The sequence below is a fragment of the Hylobates moloch genome, unplaced genomic scaffold (genome assembly GCF_009828535.3).
Source record: "Hylobates moloch isolate HMO894 unplaced genomic scaffold, HMol_V3 SCAFFOLD_21, whole genome shotgun sequence".
Taxonomy (NCBI): Eukaryota; Metazoa; Chordata; class Mammalia; order Primates; family Hylobatidae; genus Hylobates; species Hylobates moloch.
In genome coordinates, this window is record NW_026652296.1 from 42447635 (window position 1) to 42455056 (window position 7422).

The window sequence follows — 7422 nt, forward strand, 5'->3', positions numbered from 1 at the left end:
TTCAATTAAAAAAATACAACTACTAGTGTGGGAGTCTTCAAGGAGGTCCCAAAATATCTGAAAACCATTGATTTAGATAAAGCTCTCATTTTACAAACGGTCTACAAATGTTCGGGGCCTTTAAAAAAGAGATTCAGACCCAAATCCAAAGCTCCTAGATTTTCACTCTCTCAAACTGCCTATTTAGAAAGTAATCTGTTCCTGATGTCATATATTGAATAATGACTATAGGTCCACCTGAATGATCAAAAGGTGCCACGTATGGGGTTGGGGGCCAGTTTTTCTGGTATTTCCTTCTTTTGGGCACCAAATTGAGCCTTAATGTCCAAGGTCTTGGAGACTTACTTCCTATCCAAACCACATTTCTTATTTTTTCTGTCCAGGCAGGGTTTGGAATTTCTGTCTCATTCTGAAATATCAGGCCTTCCAGGTTCTCTCCATTAAGGCAGACATCTGCCCTGTCCCTCCTCCTTGGTCATCCCCTGAGCCAGCAAGCATCGGTGGTATAGAAGGACTCAGCTTGCTGTCTTCCTCTATTCTGCTAACTGTAAACTAAACAAAGGTTACCGTGAAATTCTCTCCTATATAGCTTATACAAAACCTTCTACATATTTACAGACAGTGGAGCAAGTGGTGAAATGCAAGAAGATACTCTGGTGCTCTAAAGCTAGAGGAAAAAAACCACCAATCAGCACCTCTGAAAACCCCACTGTCTGTGTCCTGCAATAAGTGGCAAGTCTCCCTCAACCCTCACCCTTCTTAGCTCTGTGGGCCTCCATCTGGTTCCCTTCTATGATACTGTGTTTCATTTTTCCACTGCCTCCCCATGCTCTGTAGCTGGTGTGATATTTTAGAGTTTGCTTTTGGAAACATTCTTTCAAACATGTCACCCCATGATGCCATCTGCTGTGTACATGCCCTCCACCTCCATCAGTATGTCCCTTGGCATTTGAAAGTGCTTGGCATTTTAGAAGCTGGCGAGGAGCAATGCTTGGGGGATTTGCTGTCAAAATCAAAGATATCACCTCGGTCCTGACAGAGGTGTTCTGTGTGGAGCCATTGGCCTTGATTGAATTTAGAATTCATTTTCTTTTTTTTTTAATCTATATAGACTTTAATCTGTGCATTTGTGATAATTTATGACTGCAAAAAACACTTGTTTTTTTTATAATGACATAGTGAAAGGCACATTTCATTTGAATGCATAGTGTACCCTTCTAAAATATCCAAATTTCTTTACAAAGTGCTTGAGCAGTCACATACACATACAGTAATAGCAAAATATATTTACACTCTATAAAGCTTAAAATTTTAAATTTGACTAAAATATATATATTTTTTAAACTACAAAAAATTAGTGCTTTCTTCAGCTTAATTGTGTAAATAGACCCTGCCTTCTAATTTTTTTAGTGATTTGACTTCAATAAAAAAATTCTGTACACTATGTAGTTACAAAATGCTGTCAGTTTTTAATGCTAAAAGCCTATTTTAGACATTACTTTCTTTGCTATTTGAGAACCGAAAAAGTGAGCAGACTGTACCTCAAAAGTATTTAGTGTTTTATTTTAATGTTGTATTAACACTGTTTAAATTAAAGCCAGACAATTAAGCTAAGTTCCTCTATTGTCCTTTGCCAAGGAAATTAACTGGCCTTTTAAAATAACTTTAAACCACATATTGTTCCCCCTTTCTATAAGATTTTCTCCCAAAGGATCTTGGGTAATAAACAATTTGGAAGGTAATATAAATGATCTCTGGACAGTTTTAATTGTTCTCAGAGTACAATGAAAAGATGCTAAAACATCCCAGCAAATATTTATGTTTTTAGCTCAACTCTCCATAAATCAGTGTGCTTTTTCATGTTTCTCATAAGATTTACACCTGAACAATTTTTAAAGATGAGCTCACTGTGATTAAATAGTTAATTCAGTATGGTTACTTAACAGCTTGCTATTCCTGAGGTATAATGACCCTAACATGCTAAGCACAGGATCAAAGATGCTATTACTAAACTAAGAAAAAACAATAAATTCATAGATTAGGAGAAAAAAATATAAAATCAAACCAAACCAAAACAAACAAAAAACTACAGGCAAGTGGAAAGTCATGGTTTGCAAAAAGACAACCCTAGAAAAGTATAAAAAGCCACAGACGGATCCTTTGCAGAGTTGTATAAAATATTTCATCCAATTATTTTTGGGACTTTTGAGGTACAGCTTTAGTCTTATAATTTTTTTTTTTTTTTGAGACGGAGTCTCGCTCTGTCGCCCAGGCTGGAGTGCAGTGGCGCAATCTCGGCTCACTGCAAGCTCCGCCTCCCGGGGTTCATGCCATTCTCCTGCCTCAGCCTCTCTGAGTAGCTGGGACTACAGGCGCCTGCCACCATGCCTGGCTAATTTTTTTTTTTGTATTTTTAGTAGAGACAGGGTTTCACCGTGGTCTCGATCTCCTGACCTCATGATCCGCCCGCCTCGGCCTCCCAAAGTGCTGGGATTACAAGCGTGAGCCACCGTGCCCAGTCTATAATTCTTTTTTTATAAAATATAGACTGTTTTATCAAAAATATTTATACATTCTGTTACAATATATTGCTTTTGCGCTCAATAACTGCCAATATAAAATCTGGATCCAGTGGCCTAAAATGTACAAATGCACTTAATGTAAATGCTGGAGTTTGAGGTGTCTGCTTGGCCACTGTACAAAAGTGATGAAGTGGTAAAATTAAATATTAAGCCGACAACATAGAATACATTAAAACTTGCACATATACATGTTCACAGCATGTATACAATGATAATCCCTATGGTTTAACCAAGTTTTAGTTCCCTTCTACAGCAGACACAAAACCAAGGTGAACTAGGTTGGCAGATGTAGAGTGAATATCAAAAAAGGGGTAATTGGTTCACTGATTCTGGAAGATACGACTGAACATACTGAGCATCTAGACTTTGGGAATGCATACAGGTAACAATATCTTGGTTTAGCTGATTAAAAGTCCTCACTCTTAACATCTTAAGTAAATGCTGATCTTGTTTGTTTCAGCACTGTTTAATAAACAAAAAAATTGTTTGGCAAGCAGCTCTGTTGGAAAGCTATAAGCCTCTGTTACATGGTTGATAAAAAAGGCAATATAAAGTTTTCTCCTAATAAATATAGAACATTTATAAAATAAGACATCAATTCATTCTGTTTTTTTTAAAAAATCAAGCCCCAAATTGTATACAAACTGTCATGTTTTTTGATATTGCGGTAATGTCTTTTTTTTTAAAAAAAAAAAAAGGAGGATTTGCCTTATTCAAACAGAATCGTACTTTATGTGAACAGTAATAGCATTCCAAGCCCTTTTTTTCTTTTTGTAAAACATAGTTAAGTGATTAATTTTCCTTCCAGTTAATGCAGGCATATGGCAAAACTAGGGACTATAAAAAAGTGGTTTTTTTCTTTCTTTTTTAAAATAGACTATTGATCCAAAAGTATTTGTGATGGATTTTCATGGCCAATATTCACTCAACTTAAACTCCATGAAACTGTTTCCAGTGTTCATATTTACACTGAAGTACAATGAGAAGCCACTTTTGAAGAAGTATTAGAATGGTACTTTTAAACAAATCTTCACGTGTTTCAATTAAAAAAAAAACAAAACTCAGAAGCTATTGGTGGCACAGAGAGCAAATTAAGGGTTGCTTTTTTTTTTTTTTTTTTTTGAGACGGAGTCTCGCTCTGTCGCCCAGGCTGGAGTGCAGTGGCACAATCTCGGCTCACTGCAAGCTCCACCTCCTGGGTTCACGCCATTCTCCTGCCTCAGCCTCTCTGAGTAGCTGGGACTATAGGCGCCCGCCACCACGCCCGGCTAATTTTTTTGTATTTTTAGTAGAGACAGGGTTTCACCGTGGTCTCGATCTCCTGACCTCGTGATCCGCCTGCCTCGGCCTCCCAAAGTGCTAGGATTACAAGCAAGAGCCACCGCACCAGGCCGAAGGGTTGCTATTTTTAAGAGGTCTTCTTGTGAGTCAGTCACCTTGGTTTCGCAGCGTCTAGCAACTTAACACCAATCAGCAATGTAGTCAAAATCTCTGAACATTTCCTGCTCCTCTTCCGAAAGTATCCTTGGTTCTTGAGGTGGAGTCAGAATAGGTGCTTCTGAGGTAAATTTATCATCAAAATTACTAACATCTTCTTGTCCTCTTATGGTAGGTATAAATGGTGGCTTTACTTTTTTGTCTATCACAGCGCTCCAATCAATTAGCCAGAAAAATGGGTGCTTTTTTATATCCTCTGCATCTTTCTCGCTAGCCCCAAGGCGCCGCTCAGGATTTCTTCTTAAGAGCCTTCTCATTATAGAAATGGCTTTTGTAGATAAGAACCTTGGATACCTTACTTCATCATTTACAATACTGTCAAAAACTTCATCTTCATCATCACCAGGAAAGGGACACTCACCAACAAGCATTACATATATAAGCACGCCAAGGCCCCACCAATCTACAGCCCTTGTATAAGAAGTTTCTGTTAATACTTCTGGGACAAGAAAATCAGGATTGCCACAGAATGTGCTTGTTCTATCTCCATATTCCATTCCTTCTTTGCAAAGACCAAAATCAGCAATTTTCACAAAGCCCTCCGTATCTAGCAATAAGTTATCCAATTTCAAATCTCTATGAACAACTTTGTGTTCATGTAAATACTGCAACCCAAGAACTACACAAGCAGCATAAAATACAGCTCTTGGTTCAGAAAAGACATCAGTATGAGTGTGCATCATTAGGACCCCACCGGCAGCATATTCCATTACAAAGCAAACATGCTCTTTGGTTTGGAAACATGCAAAAAGGTTCACCAAAAAGGGATGCCTTACACTATTCACAGTTTCAGAAATTCTTTTTTCACACATCAGTCTGTCTACTTCATCTTGAGCCACAATATCTCCTTTCTTCAAGGCTTTTATAGCAAACATCTCATTTGTATGTTGATATTCAGATAAAAGCACCTTTCCAAAATGTCCTCTTCCCAAGACAGCACAACACCTGAAATCTTGTAGATTAAACTGAAACCTTTGCTGAGATCTTCTATCCTCAAGTTCTTGAATACCACTATATTCTAGGCCTGACTGAGAAGTATCAGGCTTGTATTCAGATTGAGATTTTGGAAGTATACTCTTTCTGTCATTCTCAATATCAAAAGCAGTCTCTGAATCCTGTCCTGGTGTATCCAAAACTCTTAATTCAGAAGATTCATCTATTTCTCCAAGGGAAGAAGCTCATGGTGGGGCTGGGGAGGTTCAGGCTCAAGATCAAAGTCCAATTTGGTTACCGTAGAATCACTAACTGGAGGTGCTAGTTCAGGAATGCGTACATCAACCACTGGCACTGTAGTAGGCACAGGAGCTTAAGGGCTGAAGGCCAGAATGATTTACTGTAGGAATAGCTCTTCTTACTAGCCTTCCCCAAGTGGCAATATTAATACTCATTTGAGGAGCTCTGAGAAATGTTTTGCCTTGTTGCTTTGAAAAAATTTTCTTTTGTCTTTGAAGTTTTGGTCTTCTTTCAATAACTGGATTAAAAAAGGTAACCTCTGCAAATAAAGTACCCTGTGGTTCCAAATAGAGACACATGCCATGCCATTGGTTGTCGAAAAAATCTTCTAACCTCAGAAATTTTACAGCACACAGAGACCACCAATCACGCCAATAAACTGAAATTTCCAGTTCACATGACCTGTCCAGTTCCAGTTTAAACTTGTGGTCCCATGACTGATTGGAAATGGGTTTCCAGCTAGTTTGGCCAACCACAGTATTATCGAGCTTCAAAACAGCACAGACATCATTTTTACTCCTTCTGCTCATGAAAGATGATCTGGTTTCACTTGGACTCCAACCAGGCAGTGCAACTGATGTTGCTTTTGACCGTCCAGGGACATTCTTTAGGATACCTTGGCAGCCCATGAGATGCACTTCCAAAGTACCTGTTAATGCTGCTGGTTTGGAAAGTGTACTATATTGATTTTGTGTAGGTATCATACTTTGACGTGGACTTAGTGTTGGTGATGCAGCAACAAGTGAAAGTTCTTCAATAATAATACTGCTTTTGGGATGATTCTTGGGGACTTCATTTAATCTTTGCTCTAATGAATACTTTAAAAGGTCCAACTTCTGACTTGTTTCATTAAATCTTGCTTGAGCTTCTGAAAGTGCTTTTCTGTCTGTTACTTTTCCTGAGCCAAGTAATTTCATTACATTCTTTGCACCTTCTGCTACTGCAAATTCTATCCTAAAATGATGCCTTAATTCTTCCATCCGACGTTCAAGAGGACTTATCACAGGTTTTGCATTATCAAAAGCCAATTCATTAGTCTGGACTGCCTGAAGAATCTGCATTCGTGTGACTTCTATTTTTGTCTTGCTGTCCTGGAGCAGTTGCTGAGCTGTACCATGGAGTTTCCGATCCTTTGAAGATCCATTTGAATAAATCTATATGATATTCTCTGCACCTTGTTTTACTTTAAGTTCTATATCCAATTGTTTTTGTAGAGCCTTCAATCTATTTTTGCTAGTAGAACAACGAGTGTCACTATTTGGAGTATCTGGAGTCCTTGGGTAATCTGTAATATCTTTTGGTTCTGATACAACAATATGTGCATTTAATTCCTGCAGCTTGTGATATAGTTCTTCTAATTTTTTATTTGATTTTTTCAAAATGTTGTCTATATAAGCCAAACTTTATTATCTGTTGTGACTTTCCTCAGATTTTCAGCTCCTTCTTTTCTTTTCTTTCCTTATTTTCAGTTCTTTCCTTATTTCTCTCTTAATCCGATCCTTGATATCATGCAATTTCTGCTGCACCATTGTATCTGAAAAGTCTAATTTTTGAACAGCACTCACATTCTCAGAAAACGGAAGACTTCGGGAATCCCCCTGCAGTTCCTTGAGCAGAATCTGCCCCCGTTGGGGGTTGGATGCCATTGCGCTCCGGTATGGAGGGTCTGCACCTGGACGCGGCCGCCGCTGGCGAAGAGAGTAGGCGGGACGGGGCTCGGAGTGGGTGTGAGGAGAGGGGAGAGAAAGAAAAAAAAACAACTAGGGGTTCATGGAGGTGTAGTCCCTGCTGGAGGCGCGGCTTATTCCGTCAGTTTCATCGAGAGCTGCGGGGATCGAGGGCACTCGTAGCGGGCTTCCCCTCGCCGCCCGCCGGCTGCCACCACCGCCCACACCGGAATGTTGGTCTAGTCGCTCCCTGGGCAACGCCAGAATCCGCCTCAAGCTTCTACGTTCTGGGCGCTGCGGCTGCAGCTCCTCCTGTAGCACCATTTGGCTCTAGAATTCATTTTCTGAAAGGCGTCTCAAGTGACCCTGTGGTAGGCTGAATAATGAACTCCCAGTATGTCCATATTTTAATCCCTGGAACCTGTGAATGTTACCTTCCATGG

At 39.4% G+C, this 7422-nt stretch overlaps 1 pseudogene; it reads right to left on the bottom strand.

Annotated features, from left to right (window-relative positions):
* Window positions 1-4042: 4042 nt before the first annotated feature.
* LOC116461120 (serine/threonine-protein kinase N2-like) lies at window positions 4043-6968 on the bottom strand (annotated as a pseudogene).
* Between the last annotated feature and the right edge of the window lie 454 nt (window positions 6969-7422).